Source organism: Narcine bancroftii, chromosome 4 (assembly GCF_036971445.1).
Source record: "Narcine bancroftii isolate sNarBan1 chromosome 4, sNarBan1.hap1, whole genome shotgun sequence".
Classification (NCBI taxonomy): domain Eukaryota; kingdom Metazoa; phylum Chordata; class Chondrichthyes; order Torpediniformes; family Narcinidae; genus Narcine; species Narcine bancroftii.
Window position 1 is genome coordinate 305,016,890 of NC_091472.1, and position 25,642 is coordinate 305,042,531.

At 38.7% G+C, this 25,642-nt stretch overlaps 1 long non-coding RNA gene across 1 annotated transcript in view; it reads right to left on the reverse strand.

Annotated features, from left to right (window-relative positions):
• Nucleotides 1–25,642, reverse strand: part of LOC138760196 (uncharacterized) — a 55,595-nt gene that overhangs the window by 18,397 nt on the left and 11,556 nt on the right. The window contains exons 2-3 of the long non-coding RNA XR_011355503.1: nt 22,923–23,044; nt 5,643–5,784 (exon numbers count right to left, since the gene is read on the reverse strand). This is a non-coding gene — a long non-coding RNA (uncharacterized lncRNA). The remainder of the gene's footprint in view (nt 1–5,642; nt 5,785–22,922; nt 23,045–25,642) is intronic.

Here is a 25,642-nt window from a genome sequence, read left to right on the forward strand (position 1 = left end):
GCCAGAATGTTCACAGACATTTTCAATCTCTCATTGCTGCCGTCAGAGGTTTCCATCTGTTTCAAAATTGCCTGCTTCTCGGTGCTCAAGAAGGGCAGAGTGAGCTACATCAATGACTATCACCAGTAGCACTCAAATCTACTGTGATGAAATGCTTTGAGAGATTGGTCATGACCAGTATTTAACTCATACCCAAGTAAAATTTGCCTACCGTCACAATGGCAGATGCAATATCACTGGCTCTCCACTCAACTCTGCATCACCTAGACAACAGCAACAGGTACATCCGACTATTCTTCATCGACTACACATTAACATTCAACATCATTAATCCCACAGTGCTGGTCAACAAACTCCAAACCCTGGGCCTCTGCACCCCACTCAGCAATTGGATCCTTGACTTTCTCATCAGACGATCACAGAAAGTATGAATTGGAAACAACGTCACTTCCTCACTGCCGATCAATACAGACAAATCTCAAGGATGCGAGGTGAATCCACTGCTCCACCCACTCTACACCTATGACTGTATGGCTAGCCATAATTCAAATGTTGATGATATGGCCATCACCAGAATCACAGACAGTGTCACAGGAAATGTACTAGTTGAGAGGTGTTACCACAACAACCTTGCACTCAACATTAGCAAATTCAAGGAGCTGACTGTGGTCTTTAGGAAGAAATTAGGAGAACACAAACCAGGCCTTATCAGAAACCAGCGGTGGAGAGTGTCAAGATCTTCAAATTCCTGGATGTCAACATATTTGAGTATCTGCTCTGGGGCCTCCATATAGATGCAATCATGAAGAAGGCTATATTTCGTGAGGAGTATAAGGAGATTTGGTATGTCAGCAAAGACTTGAAAATTTCTACAGGTGTAATGTGGAGAGCATTCTGTCAGGTTGCATCAGTGTCTGTTTTGGAGGTGTCAAAGGCCAGAACAGGAAAGAACTCCAGAGAGTTGTTAACTCAGCCAGCGACATCACAAACCCTAGTCATCACTCCATCGAGGACATCTACAAGAGACCGTGTCTTAAGAAAGCAGCCTCTATACTCAGGATGCCCACCACCCAAGCCATGCCCTCTTTTATCGCAATTTATTTTACAACCTGAAATTCTCCCATTTTCTAATAACTAATTATATAGTCTTGGTAATGACAATTGTGGGTGAGTTAAATAAACTAATACATCAGCAGCAAATAAATGTTGTGTTCATTTTGATTTATTGAAAATTCTTTCAACTGTTGATCATCACGAATCTTTTGTGCAAGTGATTCTATAGCTAAGGCAAACAAGGGTGGTGTTAGAGGACATCCTTGTCTACTTGATCTATTTAAACTAAAAGATTGATACATCTGTCCATTTGTTATTACTTTAGCCTTAAAATTCCTATGTAATGCCTTGATCCAATTTATAAAATTCACACCAAAACCAAATTTATTCTAAACCTTAAATAAAAAGTCCCTTTCCTACCTATCAAAAGCTTTTTTCTACATTTAAAGCTACTATCACATTTAAATCCTTTTCCCACTCGGCTAAATGAATTATACTTAATAACCTACTATATTTTCTGAAGTTTGTCTATTTTTAACAAAATCTGTCTGGTCCGTATTTATTAATTCAGGAAGATAATCATTAATCCTATTTGCTAATACCTTTGCTATAATTTTATAATCAATGTTTAATAATGATATAGCTCTATATGAAGCTGGTTTTAATGAACCTCTATCTTTTTTAGGAATAACCGTAATTATCGCCGTGAAAAAAGTTTCCAGAAAATAATGAAATTTAAAAGCCTGTCCTATTACCTTCATAAATAAAAGACAAAAGACAAAGGAGGAAAAACCCAGCACCCAACCCCAACCAACCAATTTTCCCTTGCAACCGCTGCAACCGTGCCTGCCTGTCCCGCATCGGACTTGTCAATCACCAACGAGCCTGCAGCAGACGTGGACATACCCCTCCATAAATCTTCGTCCACGAAGCCAAGCCAAAGAAAAGAAAGAAATAAAGGAATCAATAAATCCTTAAATACTTTGTTAAACTCCACTGGAAACCCATCTTCTCCTGGAGATTTATTGTTTTGTAAACAATTAAGTGCATAGTAAACCTCTTGTCCAGTAAAAGGACTATCCATATCATTTTTATCTTCTTCAGATAACTTTTGTAATGCCATTTGTGTCAAATAGTCATCACAAGATCACAAGAAAAAGAAACAGAAGCAGGCCATTTGGCCCATCGAGTCTGCTCCGTGAAACCTTCCTGAGCTAAACTGTTGTTGCATCTAGTTCCAAGTTCCAGCCTTGTCCCCATATCCCTTGATACCCTGACTAATTAGATACCTATCAATTTCCTCTTTAAATTCTCCCAAAGATCCTGTCCACACAGCTGCATCTGGCAACAAATTCCATAAATCCACTACCCTCTGGCAAAAGAAATTTCTCTTAATCTGTGTTGTAAATTGGTACTTTGTAAATTCTAAGACTGTGTCCTCTTGTCCTGGAATTACCCAATAGGGGAAGCATCTTATTTACATCCACTCTGTACAATTCATTCATTATTCGAAATGTTTCTATGAGATCCCCTCTCATTCTTCTATATTCTAATGAATAGTGTTCCTCATATGTTATTATTCTCATTCCTGGAATCATTCAGGCAAACCTTCTCTGTACCCTCTCCAACCTTGTTATATTCTTTCTAAGATATGAGGCCAAAAACTGCACACAGTTCTCCAAATGAGGTCTCGCTCATGCCCCATAGATTCTCATCAACACCTATTTATTGTTATACATGATCCCCTTTGAAATGAATGGCAACATTGCATTTGCCTTTTTTACTGCCGATCCAACCTGGCAGTCAACTTTCAGGTTATCCTGCATGAGGACCCCCAAGTCCCTTTGTACTTCTGAGGTTTGAATTTTCTCCCCAACCAAATAATAATCCGACCAGTCATTTCCTCTACCAAAATGCACAACCGTACATTTTTCAACATTATATAGCACCTGCCATTTCTTCACCCATTCTCCTAAGCTGTCCAAGTCTCTCTGTAAGCTTTTGATTTCTTCTGCACTTGAGATTTCCTCAAAACATTCTATTAGGTTGGCTAGGCAGGATCTTTCCTTCATGAAACTATGCTGGCTTGGACCTATCATGCCATGAGCACATCAAAGTATTCCATAACCTCGTCCTTGAGATTCTATTCCAATATCTTTCCAACTACCGAAGTCAGACTAATAGGCCTATAATTTTCTTTCTCTGCCTCTCCTTTCTTAAACTACATTTGTGACCTTCTAATCCTCGGGAACCATGTCTGAGTCTATTGATTTGTGGAAAATCAATTGCAATGCTTCTACAATCTCCAAGGCCACCTCCTTCAGAACCGGTGGGTGCACCTCATCCGGTTCTGGAGACTTATCTACTTTTAGACCATTCATCTTACTAAGAACTATCTCTCTTGTAATCCTAACTGTACTTAATTCTATTCCAGGACACCTTTGAATATCAGGTATATTGCTAATGTCCTCCATAGTGAAGACTGATGCAAAATATCCATTTAGATCCTCTGTCATCTCCTTGTCACCAACCATAATTTCTCCAGCTTCATTTTCAATCAGCCCTATACCTATACTTGTCTCTCTTTTACTTTTTATATATTTGAAGAAACTTAGTATCCTTTTGTATGTTATTTTCCCATTTCCTTTCATAGTTCTTCTTTTCTTTCCTAATGACTTTCTTTACCTCTTGCTGCAAGTTTTAAAAAAATTCTCAGTCCTCTGCTTTTCCAGTAATTTTTGCTACCCTCCCTTTTGCTTTTGTTTTAGCTTTAACCTCTCTTAGCCACATCTGCATTATTTTACCATTCATAATTTTCCTTTTTCTTGGAATATATCTATCCTGTGCTTTCTTTATTTCTTGTAGAAATATCAATCATTTCTGTTCTGCCGTTCCCCCCCCCATCCCCCCCCCCCCCACCATCTAGCTTATTTTCCAGTTAACTTGGGCCAGTTCCTCTCTGTAATTCCCTTTGTCCGCTGAAATATTGACAACCTGATATCATTTTTTTCCCTTTCAAATTGGAAGCTGAACTCTATTATGTTGTGACCACTACTTCCTAAGGGCTCCACAACCTTTAAATCTCTAATCATCTCAGGTTCATTACACATCACCCAATCCAAAACCGCCAATCCTCTGTGGTACTCTTTCTCCTGAGATCCTGTATCTTCCTGACATTCCCAATCCCCTTTCATATTAAAATCTCCCATAATTATCTTGACGTTCTTCTTCTAATTCCAGCTGCATCTCACAGTCCACGTCCTGGCTGGTGATTGGGGGCCTGTATATTACAGATAATAGGTATTTTTATCTTTGTCATTTCTTATTTCAACCCATAAAGATTGCACAATTTCTGTCCCTATGCCTCTTCTTTCAATAGCATTGATTACCATCAGGGCCATGCCACCCCCTCTACCTACCGGCCTATCTTTCCTATACAAGGTGTAACCCTGTACATTCAGTTCCCAATCACATCCCTCATTCAGCCATGTTTCGGTCAAAGCCACAATGTCATACCTTTCCATTTGCATCTGCACAATCAGGTCATTTACCTTATTCCTAATGCTTTGTGCATTGAAGTACAATCCCTTTAGATCGGTCTCTGATTTCTCTGTAGTTCCATTGTTCACCAAATTATCTTGCTTTTTTCCTTTGTTTGTCTTTTTTGCTGCACATTATTTTGGACATTTCCAATTTTAACTTTGTCCACCATTATATCCTGGTTTCTTTCCCTAATCTCAGCACTAAGATTCAGATTCCCACCCCCCACCCCACCAAACTAGTTTAAACCCTCCCCAACCACTCTAGCAAATCTGCCTGCCAGGATATTAGTCCCCTTCCAGTTCAGGTGCAGCCCATCTTGTTTGTAGAGGTCAGACCTTCCCTAGAAGAAATTCCAATGATCCATAAATCTGAATCTCTGCTCCCTGCGCCAACTCTTGAGCCTCGCATTCATCTGTCATATCCTCCTGCTTCTACCCTCTCTAGCATGTGGTACTGGCAGCAATCCTGAGATCACCACCTTTGAAGTCTTATTTCTTAACTTCTTACCTAACTCTCTGTATTCTCTAAGTCCTCTACGGCTTCCTCATCATGCAATCATACAGATGTATATAGTTTTTCATAAAATTCCTTAAGTACATCATTTATTTTCTGTGGCTTGAATGTCACTTTATTATTATTCTGTTGTATTGCATTAATTGTTCTAGAAGATTGTTCTGCTTTTAGTTGGGAAGCTAAAACTTTATGTGATCGTCTCCTATTTCATAGTATTTCTGCTTATACCGTAATATAATTTTATCTGTTCTATATGATAGCATTATATTATACTGTAATTTTTTATTAATTGAAGTTCTATACTTATTCTCCGATGATTTTTTTGAATATCTTTTTCCAATACTGTTATTTCTTTTTCTAATTTATCTATATCTTTCAAATACTCCTTTATAAGTTTGGAAGTGTAACTTATAATTTGTCCTCTTAAATAAGCTTTTAATGTATCCCAGATAATAAACTTATCTTCCATTGAACTTAAATTAGTGTTACAGAACAATTCTATATCTTGGTGTATAAAAATCCAAAAATCTTACCTTTTCAATAATAAAAAATTCAATCGTCATCTATACACTGAATATTGCTTTTCAGAAAATTCCAATTCAATCAACAATGGAAAATGATCAGATAATATCCTTGTTTTACATTCAACATTTAGAACTCTTGATTGATTTTGAGCTGAAAGCAAAAAAAAATAAATTCTAGATTATGTATCAACCCTGTTAGAATAAAAAGAATAGTATCTATCTTTAGGGTGCATCCTTCTCCACATATCAATCAAATTAAAATCTTCCGTTAAAGATAACAATGTTTTAACTGCTTTTGATTTAACTATAGTTGTTGATGATTTATCGAACAAAGATTCTAACCAAAAATTAAAATGACCACCTATTAAAACATTTTCATGTACATCTAGTAAAGTCAAAAAAGTATCTTGTTTAAACTTCTGATCATTTGTGTTTGGTTCATATATGTTTAATAGAGTCCACGCCTCAGAATAAATTTGACATTCTATCATTACATATATTCCCGCCAGGTCTGTAATTACACTTTGAATTTTAACCGGTAGATTTTTCTTAAAACAAAATCGCTACTCCTCTAGCCTTAGAATTAAATGTGGAAAAAGCTATCTGATCCATCCAATCATTTTTCAATTTCAAATGTTCATTTTCAGTTAAATGGGTCTCTTGTAAGAATCCACTCCAAATTTCTTAACATAAGATAAAATCTTTCTTTTTATGGGTCCGTTGATCCCATTAATATTAAAACTCAAAGTCTTAACTGCTTTGCTCATCATCTTTATCAATACATTTTTACAAATTTCTATCAAACACTCCTATCCAGGAAGAACTCCCACACAATACCTTGGACCTAAGTGTCAATGTCTGAAATCCAAAAACATCAAAATTATTCAAAATAAACAGCCAAGCCCTTTTCACAGTACTACCATCAGGAAAAAGGTACAGGAGCCAGAACACAAGCACCAGTGGTACAGTAGATTTCTGATTGGACAATGAATTCTACCTTACTTTCTGCTATTTTCCTTTACTATTTATTTATTTTTGAAATGTAATTTTAGCAATATTTGGTCTCTAATGTTTCCGCAAAGGAAATAATTTCATGACATAGTCATCGCAATAAATTCTGATTCTGCTCATAGAAATTGTTCATCGTTTTACTTTGGTTCAATATGGCATGCAATCTATAATTCTAACTACTAATTCTAGAGTAAAGCCAATCTAAGTAAAGCACATAATAAGCAGGGCTGCTCTGTCACTCCAAGGCATTCCTTAGTTTGATTTTCTGCACCATTGTATGTGACCTTCAACACACTTTCTTTGTGAATGGAGTTAACCTTCAGAACTAATGGGAGTCTGTTCAATCCACAGTGTCTGCACTGCAGGATCAAGTTCATCTGAACCTTAGTAATCAAGCTGTAATCAACAGATCACACTTGCATCTGTGTGTGACCCTCATAGGAAATTTCTGCAAGGCATAGAACCTTTACCAATTTGTGCCTACTGCCCATCACCAGCATCCAACAGGAAAGATGCATGACAAAACCCAGAAAACAAAGGCATTCTTCTCACATCTTAGAAAACTCCTCTTGGCAATGTAGCCATCAATGACAAACATTGCTGTCAGAGCACCAGCACAACTTTTGGTTGACAGTTGAAGATTAAGACCTCAAATCAAGCACAAACTCAGGATCTGCTAGGCAACAGTGATTTCTGTGTTGTACCATGTCTTGGGCATGGAATGCATACAACAGGTCCCTCAAGGAAAAAAAAATAACATGATACTTTTCTGCAAAATCCATCAAATTTACTGGAAAGATCAAGAAACTAGATGAAGATCCCCAGAATAAGGCCCTAATTAAACTCTGTTGGGCAGGGGACCTCAATTGCATGCCCAACACCAGATTCCTGAAACAGGCACTTCATCCTGAGAAGTTTTAGGAAGAGATTGTCTGACTGTTATGGAAAAGATTCCAGGATCTACAGAAAAAATGTGTACAAAAAAGAGAAAAATAACCAAAGAAAGAAATGTAAACAAACTGACTGCGCAAATGCAGAACAAATATTTAGTAATAAAAACTATGGAAAGTAAGAGTCCTTAGATGAGTCTCTGATTGAGTCTGTTGTTTAGGTGTCTGATGGTGGCAGGGTTCCTGAACCTGGTGGTGCGAGTCTTGTGGCACCTCTTTCCTGATGGCAGTGGCGAGCACAGAGCATGTCCTTGGTGGTGTTGATTTTTGACGATTTCGGCTTCTCTCCAATTACAGTCTTTCATGTAGATTTTCTCAATGTGGGGAGAATTCTGCCTGTGATGTACTGGATGTGCCCGCTTCATTTTGCAGGTCTTCCTGCTCACAGGTATTGGTACCTCCATACCTGGCTGTGATGAAGCCGGTCAGCAAATTTTACATGACATGTTTCTCTTGTCATTCCAAACCTCTGCAAACTCTTGAGGAAGTATAGGCACTGATGTGCTTTCTTAAAAATGATGTATATTGGGGTCCATGAAAGGTCCTTCGAGATAGTGACTCCCAGCAATTTAAATTTAGTCACCATCTCCACCTCTGATGCTCCATACACCTCTGGTTTTCCCTTCCTAAAGTCTGCAATTATCTCCTTGGTTTTGGTGACATTGAATGAGAAGCTGTTAGTACATCATTCAGCCAAAACTGCAGTCTGTAAGGAGTTTGTACATTTTCCCCACGTCTGTGTGGGTTTGTTCCAAGTGCTCCAGTTTTCTCCCATGTTCCAAAGATGTATGGGATGAGCAGGTTAATTGGTCATGGGGTGGTGAGGACTCATGGGCCAGAAAGGCCTTTTACTATGCTGTACCTCTAAACAGAGGAACTACTGACATGATCTTTGCCCTCAGAGAGCTCCAAGAAAAGTGCAGAGAACAAAACAAAGGACTCTACATCACCTTTGTTGACCTCACCAAAGCCTTTGACACTGTGAGTAGGAAAGGGCTTTGGCAAATACTAGAGCGCCTCGGATGCCCCCCGAAGTTCCTCAACATGGTTATCCAACTGCACGAAAACCAACAAGGTTGGGTCAGATACAGAAATTAGCACTCCGAAACCTTCTCCATTGACAACGGCGTGAAGCAAGGCTGCGTCCTCGCACCAACCCTCTTTACTATCTTCTTCAGCATGATGCTGAAACAAGCCATGATAGACCTCAACAATGAAGACGCTGTTTACATCCGGTACTGCACGGATGGCAGTCTCTTCAATCTAAGGTGCCTGCAAGCCCACACCAAGACACAAGAGCAACTTGTCCATGAACTACTCTTTGCAGACGATGCCGCTTTAGTTGCCCATTCAGAGCCAGCTCTCCAGCGCATGACGTCCTGTTTTGCGGAAACTGCCAAAATGTTTGGCCTGGAAGTCAACCTGAAGAAAACTGAGGTCCTCCATCAGCCAGCTCCCCACCATGACTACCAGCCCCCCCCCCCCCCACCACATCTCCATCGGGCACACAGAACTCAAAACGGTCAACCAGTTTACTTACCTCAGCTGCACCATTTCATCTGATGGAAGGATCGACAAAGAGATAGACAACAGACTCGCCAAGGCAAATAGCGCCTTTGGAAGACTACACAAAAGAGTCTGGAAAGACAATCAACTGAAGAAACATACAAAGATCAGTGTGTACAGAGCCGTTGTCATACCCACGCTCCTGTTTGGCTCTGAATCATGGGTCCTCTACCGGCATCACCTACGGCTCCTAGAACACTTACATCAGCGCTGTCTTTGCTCCAACCTCAACATTCATTGGAATGACTTCATCACCAACATCGAAGTACTCAAGCTGGCAGAATTCGCAAGCATCGAATCCACGCTGCTGAAGACCCAACTGCGCTGGGTGGGTCACGTCTCCAGAATGGAGGACCATCACCTTCCCAAGATCGTGTTCTATGGTGAGTTCTCCAGCCACCGAGACAGAGGTGCACCAAAGAAGAGGTACAAGAAATCTCTTGGTGCCTGCCACATTGACCACCGCTAGTGGGCTGATATCGCCTCAAACCGTGCATCTTGGCGCCTCACAGTTTGGCGGGCAGCAACCTCCTTTGAAGAAGACCGCAGAGCCCACCTCACTGACAAAAGACAAAGGAGGAAAAACCCAACACCCAACCTCAACCAACCAATTTTCCCTTGCAACCCCTGCAACCATGCCTGCCTGTCCCGCATCGGACTTGTCAGTCACCGCGAAGCCAAGTGAAAGAAGACCTCTAAAGTTAAATTCAAAAATACAACTTATCCACTGTCTCTTGGAAATCCCTGATCCATTAACGTTCAAAATGGAAGAACATTTTATATGGTATTGAGCACTATCTCCATGCAACAGAAACCCAACATAAATAGCTGAAGGGCTCAGAACCTCACAAATGCCCACTTACCTGCCAATCCTATTGGGCACCACTGCAGCACAAGATTATCTAACAGGTTGAACAGGAAAATGGTCAGGTCAAAGGTCAGTTTCCATATTCTTGTGACCTGGAGGGTCATCTGACCAATCGGACAGGAAGCTGTCAGTTCCCCATGCCAATCAATTCCAGACCCATCCACAGATAAAGCCGTCTTCCAATTGGTCCTCCTCCTCATCTGAAGTCACATGTGCCTACCTGGACCAACCTGTTGGCTGACTGTAGTGTAAAAATTAGCATAGCCTATTTCTCCCTCTCTTAGAACCATTCCTAACCTCCACTCCAGGTTGCAAGCTGCAGGAGACACTGTGAGGTGTATGCCAGTGAAATGTGGGAGGGTATTTGTGGCATGACCAAGTGAGACTTTCAAGTCTTGCCCATTGTATTGAGTAAATAAGTATTAATCTTTTTTAGTTGGTGCGGCTGTACATGGGAGAGGGGTGGCAGGTATTGTTTGTTTTAACTCTCAATATAATGTGTGTAACATTTTGTTAAACATGCATGCTAGTGTTTTGTTTGCAACCAGTTGTGCTGTCTTTTATTTGTGTTCAATTTCACATGTTAATAAATTGCACAATTTGAATATTAACACTTGTCCAGGATCATTACTCATTGAACCCTTCAAATCTATTACTATACCCTCACCACCACAAACACCTGCCCATTCTTGGAAGCTTTTAATTGGCACAAGTCTGTAGTAGGATTAAATCTGTTGAATTATTTTTATTATGGCTTGCATGCTAACATAAGGAAAACATAAAATAATGGACATCAAAATTGCAGAAGATGGTCTACAATCCATTCCAAATGATGGAGATAATGGCTTTAGTGGGATTGGAAAAAGTAATGAATAGTGGCTTCTGCTGCTGTGATTATTTTTCTGAGTTGCCACAGAGTGGAGGTCAGATCCACAATACTTGAAATTGGATGGAGTCCACACTGCAATTTTGGGATCAGCTCTTTGGCCACTGAGTGAAGTGGTTCAGTAGGGCCCAGTTGTTGGCTTTTCTTGTGGCACATGGCAGAGAGATTCATCTCTAAATGCTACAGGTAGATTTGTACTTCTCAGTAGTCATGATTATGGTGTCGCTGAAGCCCAACTGCCATATCTTTCTCTTTCCAGATGTGAAAAATGTGGATGCAGATTTACCACCTCCAAGTTTTACATCTTTAGCAGAGATGCCATATGCTTACAAGATCTTGTTTTCCTTTAGTTGGCATGCAACTTTTTAAACTTCTTGTTGGTAAGACGTGGTTCTAAGGCTGGACTCAAAGGATTACTGTGGGATTAAGTCAAAAGTGCTCATGTCAAGGACAGAGTTGTAGTGTTTTCTCTTGCAGTCTCAAACTGTTTATCAGTGCTCACTTATGTTTCTGAGTCTCAGTAGTTTGATCCCTGATGTTTCACCCATCAGCGGTCTTGACGGTGGTGAAGAATCCCCATTTGTCAGTGAGTTGCTTGACCTCCTGCATACTTTCTACCTATCTTTTGTTTTCTCCTCGGGTTTTCCATTTAATTTTAGGCATCTGAAGATTGAGTTGCTTATCTTTTCTTGAGGAATGATGAATTTCCAATGCAGGAATGGCCTTGACTTGTGGTTAATTAGCTCCTAGATCTGCTATTCTCATCATACCAATCTTGGTGCTTTCTGTTAGAAAAGTTAAAAGTGTCTTAAGCAGTGGTTTTCAGCATCATCTTTGGTGCACCAGCACAGCCTCTGGCCATTGGAGGAAAAGCATGTTTATTTTTTTGGAACCTCAAATTTGGCATAAAACATGTGGTCTACTGCACACTACTGGTCCTTGCCCCCTCTAAGCCTCTTGATAGTTTATTTACAGCAGATACCTCAAAGCACTGGAGATTCCGTCAATGATGTTTCCACATGATCATGGAACATAACATAGCATAGTTCAGGACAAAATCAGGTTTTTTTTTCTCTATCAGGCCAATATCTTTGACAAGGTACAGAACTTTGTGCCTGATTGCAGATTCCCAAAATAGATAGTCTCTTCTGTGCTCTGTCTGGTCAGAGACAATTGGGTGGATGGAGGAAAACATTCAAGTGTATGTTCAAATCTTCTTTGAAGAAGTGTAATATCCATCTTCTGGGAATCTGCTCAAAAGGAGATTGTGGGATGATACTGATAACTAAAGAATAAAGAAGCTCAGTGTAAAATGACAGAAGCACATCAGCTTCTAGCACTTCCTTCCCCACCTCTGGCTTGATCTGCTGATCCACATTGCTCTCACCTGTTACGTCATAAGCCACTAAACTGGAGCAGAAGTAAGTCATCTTGATCTCAGAAGATCATCTGACAGGAAGATAAGCACTTTAGTGATTGTTTTTAGTTCCAGTTTTCATGGGACCATCATGATTGCCATGACATTTAGTTGGCATCTCTATAGAGATCCCTCAACTCCTGTCTGTGTATTCCGGCATCTTATGACTTCTATTTTCTATTGAAATGCTTTATTGACATTAACCCAAGCAAAATTATCTTGTAATTTGGTATCAGAATATTAACCATTTTGAAAGAAGCCAACAAGTGGAGGAGAATGAAGAATGAATCAGTTACATTGAACTTAATGCTTTGTTTACTGAGGCAGAAGTAAGAGAAGCAATGAGCTCATTACAAAGTAATAAATCTCCAAGAGAGGATGGTTTTCCATCTGCATTTTATAGAAAATTTAAGTATTTACCAATTCCTATATTTAGGCAAGCATGAGACCAGGCTTCACAAACTTATACTCTTCCAGAATTATTCTTGACGGCAATAATTACTGGATTCATAAAAAAGACAGAGACCCTCTAAAACCTTCATCCAATATACTAATTTTATTATTAAATGTGAATTATAAAATAGTAGCAAAATTATGGCAAATAGACTGAATAACTTGCTACCTATATTAATTAATATAGATCAGACAAGGTTTGTTAAAAAGAAGACAATCTTTGGAAAACGTAGTTAGATTACTTAGTGATTTGAGTGTTGCAGTGGCTTTAGATGCAGAAAAGGTTTTTGATAGATTAGAGTGGGATTTTTTGTTTAAGGTTTTAGAAAAGTTTGGATTTGGATTGAATTTTAAAAATTGGATTAGAGCATTATATAATAGCCCTAAAGCTAAAGTAACAACAAATGGATGTGTCTCTGCCATTAAATTAATATGTTCAAGCAAACATGGTTGTCCCTTAGTGCCAACCTTATTTATTTTAGCTATAGAACCACTTGCCCAGGTAATTTGCTTTGATTTACAAATTAAAGGGCTTTAGGGTGGGCCAAGAAGAACATAAAATTAGTTTATTTGCAGATAAATATAGTTGACTGACTCTGAGTCATGTTTACCAAGATCATATGCCCTATTGGAAGAATATGAAAAAGTTTCAGGTTATAAAATAAATTGGGATAAAAGTGAAATTATGCCATTGACAGTAGGTAATTATATTCAATGTCAGAGGGATACGCAGTTGAAATGGCCAAAATAAGGCATTAAATATTTAGGAATAAGTATCGATAGTAATTTGAAGAATTTTATATATAATTTGAAAAAATAGATAAATTAACCATAACTCTAGTTAGAAGGGTGAATTGTATAAAGATGAATATATTTCTTTTTCAGAAGTTACCAATTTTAATACCTCAAAATTTTTTTCAAGATTAAAAAACAAGTAAAAAAATTTCTTTGGAAAGGTAAAATGGCAAGAGTTTCTATAGAGAAGTTAATGTGGAAATATGAATTGCAGCTTCCTAATTTTAGAAATTATTTTCAAGCGGCACAGATGAGATTTCTCACTTCGTTTTTTGAAATTTTAAAAAATCAGCATATGTTAATATAGAACTGAATAAAATAGGAGAAAAGAAAGCAGAAGAATTTATAAATAAGTGGGAATCAAAATTGCTGGTCGATGATCAAAAGATACCATTATTGAAACATTTGCTTAATGTTTAGAATAAGAAAAATCATGATATTGGTGGAGGGTCTTTATCACCTAAAATGCCATTGATTTACCCTCTTTTCAGCTTTTTCAAGAGATAATAATTTCTTGAATATATGGTTTCGTGAAGGGATTGTTAATGTTGAAGATTGTTATGAAAGAGGTCAATTAATGCCATTTGACAATTGAGAAACAAATATGCTATACCAAATAATACTCCTTTTTGCTATTTTCAGTTAAGAGCATATTTGAGAGATAAGCTTGGACCAACCATGTTTCTGTCTAGTTGTAGTGATGTAGAACTTATTAGGAGTGGGATGGTTTAAAAAAAAATCACTTTTTTGATATATTCATTATTATAAGCAGGAACTCAAATTAGGATTACATAGCTCTAGACAGAGATGAGAAACAGACTTGAATATTATAATGGATCACCAATTGTGATAAAATTTATGTAGGGATTGTATGACTAATATTATTAATGTAAGATATAGATTAGTACAGGTACAATATAATTTTTTACATCAATTATATCTTACACCACAGAAGTTGAATAGATTGAAATCAGATTTATCAGACCAATGTGGTGAAGATGAAAGATCCTTTATACATTCAATGTGGTCTTGTCCCAATGTGAGACCCTTTTGGGTGGTTTACATAAAGTTTTGAAACAAGTTACAGAAATTACTTTTCTGCAAAGTCCTGATTTATTTTTATTAGGAAATATTGAAGGTACAAGTCCTTAATTGAAACTAACAATTTATCGACTGAAATTTGTTGAATTAGCATTAGTGGGAACAAGGAATTGCATTGTAATTACTTGGGAATTGGATACATCTTTAACTGTGCCAAGGTGGCATGCTGCAATTCAAAGTTGTACTCCTTTAGAAATGAAAATTAGGAAATAAATACTCTTATGTTTTTACAAATTTGGTACTCGTACACTCAAATAATGGGATTAAATTTGCAGTGAAATCCTTCTTATCCCTCTAGTCCTGCGGGATTCTCCTCTGTATGTTTATACTAGAACAGATGATTTGTACTGGACGACATCTCTCTGCAATCCAAAGATCTCTTTTCTCTCTCTTTTTCTTTCTTCTTTTCTTTTTATACCTCTAAAGTTTTTTTTTTTTCAGTTTGTATATTGTTTCTCTGAGGGGGGTTGGGAGGTTGGGTGAGAGGGAGGGGCTTTTGAGGTGGGGTGAAAACCATCATGTATGTAGTCAATTTGTTCTTTTTTGGTATTTGTAGTATTATAATAATTATAGTTACTGCATGTATGGAATATTAAATAAAATATTTTTTAAAAGTTTCACTTATGAAGATGAACACAGGGTCACAGAGCCGAGCAACATGGAACAGGCCCTACAGCCCATATCATCCATGCTAACCAAGTTGACATTCTGGGCTGTTCCCATCTGTTTGCATTTGGCCCATATTGTTCTAAACCCTTCCTACCCAGATATCCAGCCAAATATCTTTTGAAAATTGCAATTATATCTGTAGTTTGTTTGCCAGATACATACTACCTTGAAAACATTGCTTCTGAGGTCCGTCTTAACTCTTGCTCCTCTCACCTTAAACCTAAGCCTTCTAATTCTAGAATTATCTGCCTTGGGAAAAAGACTGTGGGAATTTACTTTATCTATAACCAGCATTACCTGATATACCTCCATAAGGTCACCTCTCAACCTTCTGTGCTCTAGGAATAAAGGCCCAGCCTTTTCCAGCTTCTCCCTGTAAATTAAGCCCTCTAGTTCTAATTACATTCTGGTGAGTCACCAATTTTAGGAAATGATGCAACAATGCACTTGTATTCCTAAATCTCTCTCTTCTACAGCATTCTCCAAGGCTCTCCAATTTTTAGTGTAAATCCTGCCCTGGTTTGACTTACTAAAGTGCAACACTTCATACTTGTCAGAGTAAAATTCCATTAGCTATTTCTTGGACCACCTTCCCAAGCGATCTCAATCCTGTTGTAGACATAAATATCTTTCCTCACTCTCTAATTTTGGTGAGATATGAAAATTTACTCTTCTTGTCATAAAAATCATTAATAAAGATAACAACAATGGTCCCAGCCTGGTTCAAGCCTCATATCAGAAAAGCATCTCTTCACTACCAGTCTCTGACTACTTCTTCCAAGACAGTTTTGTATCTAATTTTCCAGTTCACCTTGGATCCCATGTGATCTACATTTCCAGATCAGCCTGTCATGTCCAAGGTTTGCCATGGGGTTAGGATTCATGCTAACCAGTGGTTCTCAATCTTTTTCTTTCCGCTCACATATCACTTTAAGTATTCCCCATGCCATCAATGTTCTGTGATTAGTAAGAAAATTCTTAAAGTGGTATGTGAGTGGGAAGGGAAGGTTGAGAATCACTGCTCTAGACCCAATTGTTACTGAAATATTTTTCTTGAGAAAAATTGTCATTGGCCATTTCCTTTGGAGTTATGAAACTGTGCACATAATAAGTCAATTAGGTATGATTAAAACAGTTGTTTTCAAAATTTTCCTTTCCACCCACATGCCATCTTAAGCAATCCCTAACTAATCACAGAGGACCTCTGGCATAGGGAATACTTATTGTGGTATGTGAGTGGAAAGAAAAAGGATGAAAATCACTGTGCTAAACCCAATTATAAGTTCTGTTAAAAGTAATTTCTCATTTATTCATAAAAAAATTGTGGAGGAGATGCAAGTTGGAAAATATGGTGCCTGCTTTCCTTGTTTAATTTTGGATTACATTCATATTGGCACAGAAATCAGCAATTTGACTCAAATAGTCCATGTGAGTCTTGCCACATCATTCTGCCTCCTCCCATCTTTCCTCATGTAAATCCAACAGCATAAAATTCTTTGATCCCTTCTCCTCGTGTGCTTGGATGGCCTTCCCCTAAGTGCATCCACCCTTCCCCCATGACAGCACTTTCCACATTATAATTTCTCTTTGAAAAAATGATGTTTCTTCTGAATTTCCCACTGAATTTCTTGGTGACATTCAAATTCCTTGCTTCAAGTTATAGCATTCTCCATTTGATTCTCTTTATATCTATTCTCACAATCTTTAAGCAAATATTTAAGAGAAAATATACTCAGCTAAATTCTTCAGATTTCAGATATCCTCTTTTTTGAGCGTTTTCTCTTTCATAGAACTGTATACAGAATCTCTATCCAAAAAAATCAGTTTAGCTGTGGCATTAGTTGTCCAAAATTCAGTTTTTTCCTATCCAGAAACCTACAGAAGAACTCGAAGAGATTGATGCATTTATACACCAGCATTCTTTTGAAACCCTTTCTAAGTAGATTTGCAACTACCAAAATATACTACCTGGTTTTCATTTGTGTTTAATTTCTTTGTCAATTGTTTGCCTATTCTGCACAATTATTAATATTAGTATTGACTATTCCCTTCAATGTTGTCTGCATAATTGGAATTTTTGATTCCAAGTCTAAATTATTAATGCAAATTATTAGCAGAAGTGGTAATGGCAGTTCCTCGTGGAACACCCAGACACATTTTTTTGGCATCATGAGTAGCTACTCTTTACTCTCTCTGATTGTTGACACAGAGATATATTTTATAATTTCCAGCAATAACATAACATAACATAACAATTACAGCACGGAAACAGGCCATTAGGCCCTTCTAGTCCGCTCCGAACCAAACACCCCTTTCATAACATAACATAACAATTACATCTGCAATTTACTCTCACTGGATGAAGCAGTAACTACGACTTTCCTGCTTTAAGATGTTGGTAGAAGACAATGAATAATGTATAACCGATCATAGTCATAACATGATGGGAAATGCCTCGTGCAAACAGAGGGTCACTGAGCTCAGAAAATATATAGTGCAAAGGCCATTCAGACTATTATGTCTCTGTGAGTCGAAAAAAGAGATATCCAGCCTTATCCCACTTCTACCATCAGATCTCTCGGTGTGCAGTTCAAGGCTCTTCAAGGGCATATTCAAGTTCTTTTGATATAAGAAAAAGGTTTCTGCTTCCACTAATCTTTCAGGCAGTGAGTCCGGACACCAGCCATCATTTGGCTGAAATCAAAAATTCCTCATCGCCCCTGGGCTTTCTATTTATTACTTTGTAAGATTTTTGATCCTTCTGTGGATCTTATGATAATGTTGGACATCAAATTCTTGATTTCTAGAAGTATCTTTTTCAAAGCCATGACAACGGTGTTTTCAAGGACTGGAATGCATCACAAGGATATTGAAAATAAATAATTCTCTATGGTTATCCTATCCATAAGATGGATAAAATTTACAAATTTCTTTTTCATTTTTTATAATGCTTTAGGATTTTTGTGGCATTTAGATTTCTCTGTATTTTGCATGTAATGAAAAAAAAGTTTATATTTGTCAAAACAAGCAACTTACATTTTTATCTGATTTTTCCAAAATTTTCATTTAAATTTTTCTGCTTGGATTAAACAGTAAATCATGTGATACCAAAGTTTCTTCCTGTTTTATCAATCCAATCCATGATTAATGAGGAATAATGAAGAATAATCTCATGTTTAAACTCTCCTGAGATGCTCTTTGATGGTCTACTCTATCAATGTTGATTCTTTACAGCATTTCATGAATGGCTGTTTCATTTATCTTAACAACAATATGTAGGTAAGCTCAGATATTTAGTAATCTTGAAGTAGAACTGACATCCTGTCCTTGACAACACATTGGTTATCCACCAAAATATAACAACAAATCCGTTCAGTGATCTATTCAAAGATGTACCACTAAGGATCTACTAAATATAGCATGACATGTCTTCATTGAATTCCATTTTCTGGCTATCATAAACATTTGACAATAAGAAGATATAATAACTGAAGCAAATATTCTTCAATATTAGAGATATTTATTTTTTCAATATTTTTATTGGTTTCATCAAATAAATATTACATAAGTACATGATAATAAAATATTACCAAATCTTATAAAAATGGCATTGAAATCTATGTTACATTGAAAAGAAGTTTAAAAAACCCCACTATAATCATTATCTAACTGTCGATCCCCTCCCATCAGAGGCTACTGGCTTAACACAAACAGTCCATTATTGATACAGTAATAAAAAGGAAGGTAAGCAATGGGGTCAAAAACCAGAAACTAATTAAGCTTTCCAATTCTTGGGAAAGGGTATTTGGTACCTTGTTTTAAGTTCTTAATATTACTTTGACTCCAAGTCCATTTCTTGCTTTTTTTGGACTAAGTGGGCAGGTTTGATATTGACTGCTTCACAACCCCGTGTAGTTGCCCCCGCTTCCCTTATCACTAGAAGGGCCATATTGATGAAATAGAAATATGCTGTTCCTCCCACTAATACTCAATAGCAGTCTGATATAAAATAGCATGTTTGACTTTTGAAAAAAATTAGATGTTCCACTACTGAAATGAATCTTAACTTTGTTTCTTTATGGGGTCCCTTTCTTAATTCCTTTCAAAATTTGTAAAAATAAGAAGGTACAGATGAGGGAAGTTCAATCAAGTATTCTATCAGTATTAGCTCTTCTATTTAATTCTGATATTTCATCTGCAGGTTCTTCACCCATTCATAAAAGCATATTGTGATATTAAGTAGATGACACTTTCTTCCATGCGATATTGCAGTTGATTTTATATTAGTAATTATTTGTCTATTGAAACTCAACTGTATACAGTTGTCAATCTAATACATATTTTCTGGATACATAAGATTAATCCAATTATTATAGACAATGGTTCGATTTATACCAAAGATTCTTTGCTGTAATTTATTGTTTGATCTTGTGGACTTTCCTTTGGAAATTGATGAGCCTTTGAGAAAAATCTGTTTGCTAACTCTCATTTGTTTTCACACCATAAAATATAGCAACACTTTTTAATGCGTGGTAAAAAATGTTTTAACTCTTTGAAAATAAATTTTTAATTTTCTTAAAACTTATTTTTGAAATAATTTTGTATATAATTAATTATTGCATATTTTATCTACATTCAAAAACTTTTCTAAATCAGCTATCACAACAGATGCTTGTCCTTGAGCATGGATGGCTACATGGATGACTGATGACTCTCTTTGGCTTGGCTTCGCGGACGAAGATTTATGGAGGGGGTAAAAAGTCCACGTCAGCTGCAGGCTCGTTTGTGGCTGACAAGTCCGATGCGGGACAGGCAGACACGGTTGCAGCGGTTGCAGGGGAAAATTGGTTGGTTGGGGTTGGGTGTTGGGTTTTTCCTCCTTTGCCTTTTGTCAGTGAGGTGGGCTCTGCGGTCTTCTTCAAAGGAGGTTGCTGCCCGCCAAACTGTGAGGCGCCAAGATGCACGGTTTGAGGCGTTATCAGCCCACTGGCGGTGGTCAATGTGGCAGGCACCAAGAGATTTCTTTAGGCAGTCCTTGTACCTTTTCTTTGGTGCACCTCTGTCACGGTGGCCAGTGGAGAGCTCGCCATATAACACGATCTTGGGAAGGCGATGGTCCTCCATTCTGGAGACGTGACCCATCCAGCGCAGCTGGATCTTCAGCAGCGTGGACTCGATGCTGTCCACCTCTGCCATCTCGAGTACTTCGACGTTAGGGATGAAAGCGCTCCAATGGATGTTGAGGATGGAGCGGAGACAACGCTGGTGGAAGCGTTCTAGGAGCCGTAGGTGGTGCCGGTAGAGGACCCATGATTCGAAGCCGAACAGGAGTGTGGGTATGACAACGGCTCTGTATACGCTTATCTTTGTGAGGTTTTTCAGTTGGTTGTTTTTCCAGACTCTTTTGTGTAGTCTTCCAAAGGCGCTATTTGCCTTGGCGAGTCTGTTGTCTATCTCATTGTCGATCCTTGCATCTGATGAAATGGTGCAGCCGAGATAGGTAAACTGGTTGACCGTTTTGAGTTTTGTGTGCCCGATGGAGATGTGGGGGGGCTGGTAGTCATGGTGGGGAGCTGGTTGATGGAGGACCTCAGTTTTCTTCAGGCTGACTTCCAGGCCAAACATTTTGGCAGTTTCCGCAAAGCAGGACGTCAAGCGCTGAAGAGCTGGCTCTGAATGGGCAACTAAAGCGGCATCGTCTGCAAAGAGTAGTTCTCGGACAAGTTTCTCTTGTGTCTTGGTGTGAGCTTGCAGGCGCCTCAGATTGAAGAGACTGCCATCCGTGTGGTACCGGATGTAAACAGCGTCTTCATTGTTGGGGTCTTTCATGGCTTGGTTCAGCATCATGCTGAAGAAGATTGAAAAGAGGGTTGGTGCGAGAACACAGCCTTGCTTCACGCCATTGTTAATGGAGAAGGGTTCAGAGAGCTCATTGCTGTATCTGACCCGACCTTGTTGGTTTTCGTGCAGTTGGATAATCATGTTGAGGAACTTTGGGGGACATCCGATGCGCTTTAGTATTTGCCAAAGCCCTTTCCTGCTCACGGTGTCGAAGGCTTTGGTGAGGTCAACAAAGGTGACGTAGAGTCCTTTGTTTTGTTCTCTGCACTTTTATTGGAGCTGTCTGAGGGCAAAGACCATGTCAGTAGTTCCTCTGTTTGCGCGAAAGCCGCACTGTGATTCTGGGAGAATATTCTCGGCGACACTAGGTATTATTCTATTTAGTAGAATCCTAGCGAAGATTTTGCCTGCAATGGAGAGCAACGTGATTCCCCTGTAGTTATCTGATGATGACTGATGACTATAGCTGTTGCAAAAAGTGCAACCAACTGCAGCTCGTTACAGACTGCATTAGGGAACTGGAGCTGGTGCAGGATGAACTCCGGATCATTTGGGATACTGAAGGGATGACGGACAGGAGTTACAGGGAAACAGTAATAACAAGGAAGCAAAATACTGAAATGCTGGAGCAACTCAGCTGGTCTCGCAGCATCCACACGAGGTAAAGATATATTACTGACATTATGGGCCTGAGCCCTTCCATAGGCCTGAAATATTGGTAATATTGTTATGAATCCAAAGGACCACAAAATCCAGCAGGAATAGATATTCATCATGACAAATGGTTTACTTAAACAAAAGTTGTTTTTAATTTTCTTTAAACATGAAAACAGAATCAAACTTTAACTTATCTCTATTTTTAACTTTCTTAACCCAGCTTAACTCTCTTCTCATTCTAAGCGCACATGTATGTAATGTGTGTGTAAATTTAAGAAAGTTCTTTGGTTCACAGCCCAATTTCACTTCTCATTCTTCCAAGTTCTCTGGTTGCAGGCAATTCTTATACTGTGCACAGAATTTAACATGTATAAAGTTCACCAGGCTTTGGTGCTCGAAAGGTAAATGGTTACCGCTCAGGAAGGTTCTTGTAGGTTTGCAGAGAGAGATGTGTCGTTCCATTATTTCCACAACTGAGGTACCACCATTAGTCACCTCAATGTCTTGCTGATGAAACTTGTCCCATCAGGGTTCTCCAGATGATCACCTCTTTCTTTCAGGTTACCACAGAGTTCCTTTCTGTTCCACTTATTCCAAGAGAAACACTAGACAGATCATTTTATCCTCTTGATTGACACAAAAGAGTAGGCCATCCTCCACTCTAGAGCTTCTGTTTCAGTTCCAACAGGCATCTCCTGGCGGACACTGCCCCTCTCTTTCTCTTTTGCAAATACCCCTGACCTTCTCCAACAAACAACAGAAGTCAGTCTTCTGGTTCATCTGTTGCTTTTAGGTAAACAAGAAACCATTAGTGACCTTTCTGTGATCATTCTAAAACTCTGCAAAGAGCTATCAATAGACATCATGTTCCATGCTTGTTGCTTTAAAGACAATCGTTCATTCATTCCATAAGTCAATTCAATTAACACCTATTTGTGAAATCTCCATAGGCATTCTTCACAATTTCTGTTAAGTCACTGTGGATATGAATTCTTCAGTATTTCAAATAAGATCTGCTTTTCCCAATTTATCTCCCAAAAATATTTCTATATATTCTGTCACAATATATCTTTACCTCCAATGGATGCTGCAAGACTGGCTGAGTTCCTCCAGCATTTATGTGTTTTGACCACAATCACAGCATCTGCAGACATTCCTGTTTCATTCCTAAGAGGCAGGAGGCAGGCAGCTGCGTGACTGTCAGGAGAGGGAAAAGAAATTGGCAGTCAGAGCAAGATAACGCTGTGCTTGTTCTCCTTAAAAACATGAACACTGTTTTGGATACTTTTGAAGGGGATGATCTATCAGGGACAAACTACAGTGGTCATGTCTGTGGCAGAGTCTGTCCCTTTGGCTCAGAAGGGAAGGGGAACGAATAAATGTACTGTGGTGATTGGGGATTTAATTGTAATAGGAATAGATGAGGTTCTGAGGATGAGATCGGAATACTGTAATGGAGTAGATAAATATTGGGAGAATTTGTTAAAATTAGAGTAGGTTACATTTGAAATACTGAATAATTCATATTCAGTGGACTTTATAGAAATTACAGAGAATGCAAAGCACATTTCACAAGTAGGTGCTAATTGAAATGATGTCATAAAATGAATAGACTATTGTTTTGGACTGGAGACACTTCGGCTGATTACAAGGCTTCTGACCTTTCTACAAAGTGCTCACAGAAAGGTCATTCCTGGGTTTTGTTTACCTGAAGGCAACAGCTTGACCAAGAAGGATAACTCCTGTGGTTTGCTGAAGAAGGTGGGGGGTTTGTGGCAAATTAGAGAGTCACATGGGCTTTCTGGAAGGTGGAAGTTGGGGAGAGATAGAGAGAGAGAGAGAGAGAGAGGTGAAACAAGCTCTCTCAGCTAATGTTTGTGACACTGAAAGCAGCTGAAAAGTGCAAGCCAGGAGAAGCTTGTTGGAAACAGAAAGCTCCAGAGTGGCAGATGGCTGGAAGTGTTATCTGTCATTTTTCTCTTGGAATAAGTGGAACAGAAAGGAACTCTGTGCTGGCCTGAAAGAAAGAGATTATCATTTGGAAAACATGGATGGGACAAGTTTCACCAGCGAGACATTGAGGTGACTAATGGTGGTACCTCAGTTGTGGAAATCCTGGAACAACAAATCTCTCTCCGCATACCCTACAAGAACCTTCATGCACGGGAAACATTAACCTTTCTAGCACCAAAGCCTGGTGAACTTTATACATGTTAAATTCTGTGGACAGTATAAGAATTGTCTGCAACCAGTGAACTTGGAAGAATGAGAAGTGAGATTGAACTGTGAACCAAAGAACTTTTCTTAAATTTACACACACATCATACATGTGCGCTTAGAATTAGAAGGGGGTTAATTGGGTTAGTTAAGTTAATAGAGATAAGTTCGTTTGATTCTGTTTTCATGTTTAAAAATAATTAAAAACAACTTTTGTTTAAGTAACTACTTGTCTTGGTAAATGACTATTGCTGCTGGGTTTTGGGGTCTTTTGGGCTTGTAACAATACCCAAATGGTTTTTTTCTTCCTAGGTGCCAGGATCAGTAAGGAAGGCTCTCAAAGCTTGCAGCGTAATCTGGGCCAGCTGGAAGGATGGGTTGCAAAATGGCAGGATGTATTTAATGCTGATAAATGTAAGTACTTTGGAAGGACAAACCAGGGTAGGACTTGTACAGTTAACAGTAGGGCACTGTTGACTGTAGGAGGACAGAGGTATTGGGAATACAAATACATGATTCCTTGAAAGTGGCATCACAGGTAGATCGGGTCATAAAGAGACTTTTTGGCACATTGGCCTTCATAAATCAAAGTAACGAGTACAGGAATTGAGATGTTTTGCTGAAGTTGTATAAAGACATTGGTGAAGCCAAATTTGGAGTATTGTGCGCAGCTTTAGTCATCTACTGCAGGAAATATATCAATGATACTAAAAGAATGCATAAAAATTCACAAGAATGTTGCCAGGAGTTGAGGAGCTAAGTTATAGGGAAAGGTTGAATGGGTTAGGTCTTTATTCCCTGGAGCATCAGAGAATGAGGGGAGATTTAATAAAGATATACAAATTATGAGTTGTATAAACAGATTAAATACAAGCAGGTCTTTTCCACTAAAATTGGATGAGTCAAAAACTAGATGTCATGAATTTAGGATGAAAGGTTATACAATGCCCTCCATAATGTTTGGGACAGACACTTATTTCCTTTATTTGACCCTGTGCTCCATAATCAAATAATTCACATTTGAGTAAAGTGCACATTCCAAATTTAATTCAAGATTATTTTTATACATTTTGGTTTGACCGTGTTGAAATTACAGCACTTCCTATATACGACACTGTAGTGGCCTGCCCCTCAGGCTGGAAAGGGCCATTTAACGCGGTGACCAGCAAGACCTTGTACGAGCTGAGACACACATTTCCATAGGCCGCCAGGGGAACGATGAAACTGGCCAATCACCACTGGCAGATCCCAGGGGGCCCAATCAGGGCCCGGATGCTGGAACCAACCAATCGGTGGTCGGCCTGCTCAGCCAAGCTCACTATAAAAGGCAAGATGCCCCTGAAAAAACTCAGTGACGAATACACTCCACCAGTGTGCAATGTCTTCTTTCTTCCATGAGACTTGAGCTACAGTCCAGGAGCTGTAACCGTGAGCTATAACCTGGCTGTAGCAGTAGTGACCCTGCTACAGTTGTGACCCTGACCAATCAAAATGACGTTTTGGACCCGATGATGGAGCAACAACTCGAGATCAATGCTGTAGCATTGAAGCTGCCCTGCCTCTACATCACCCAACCAT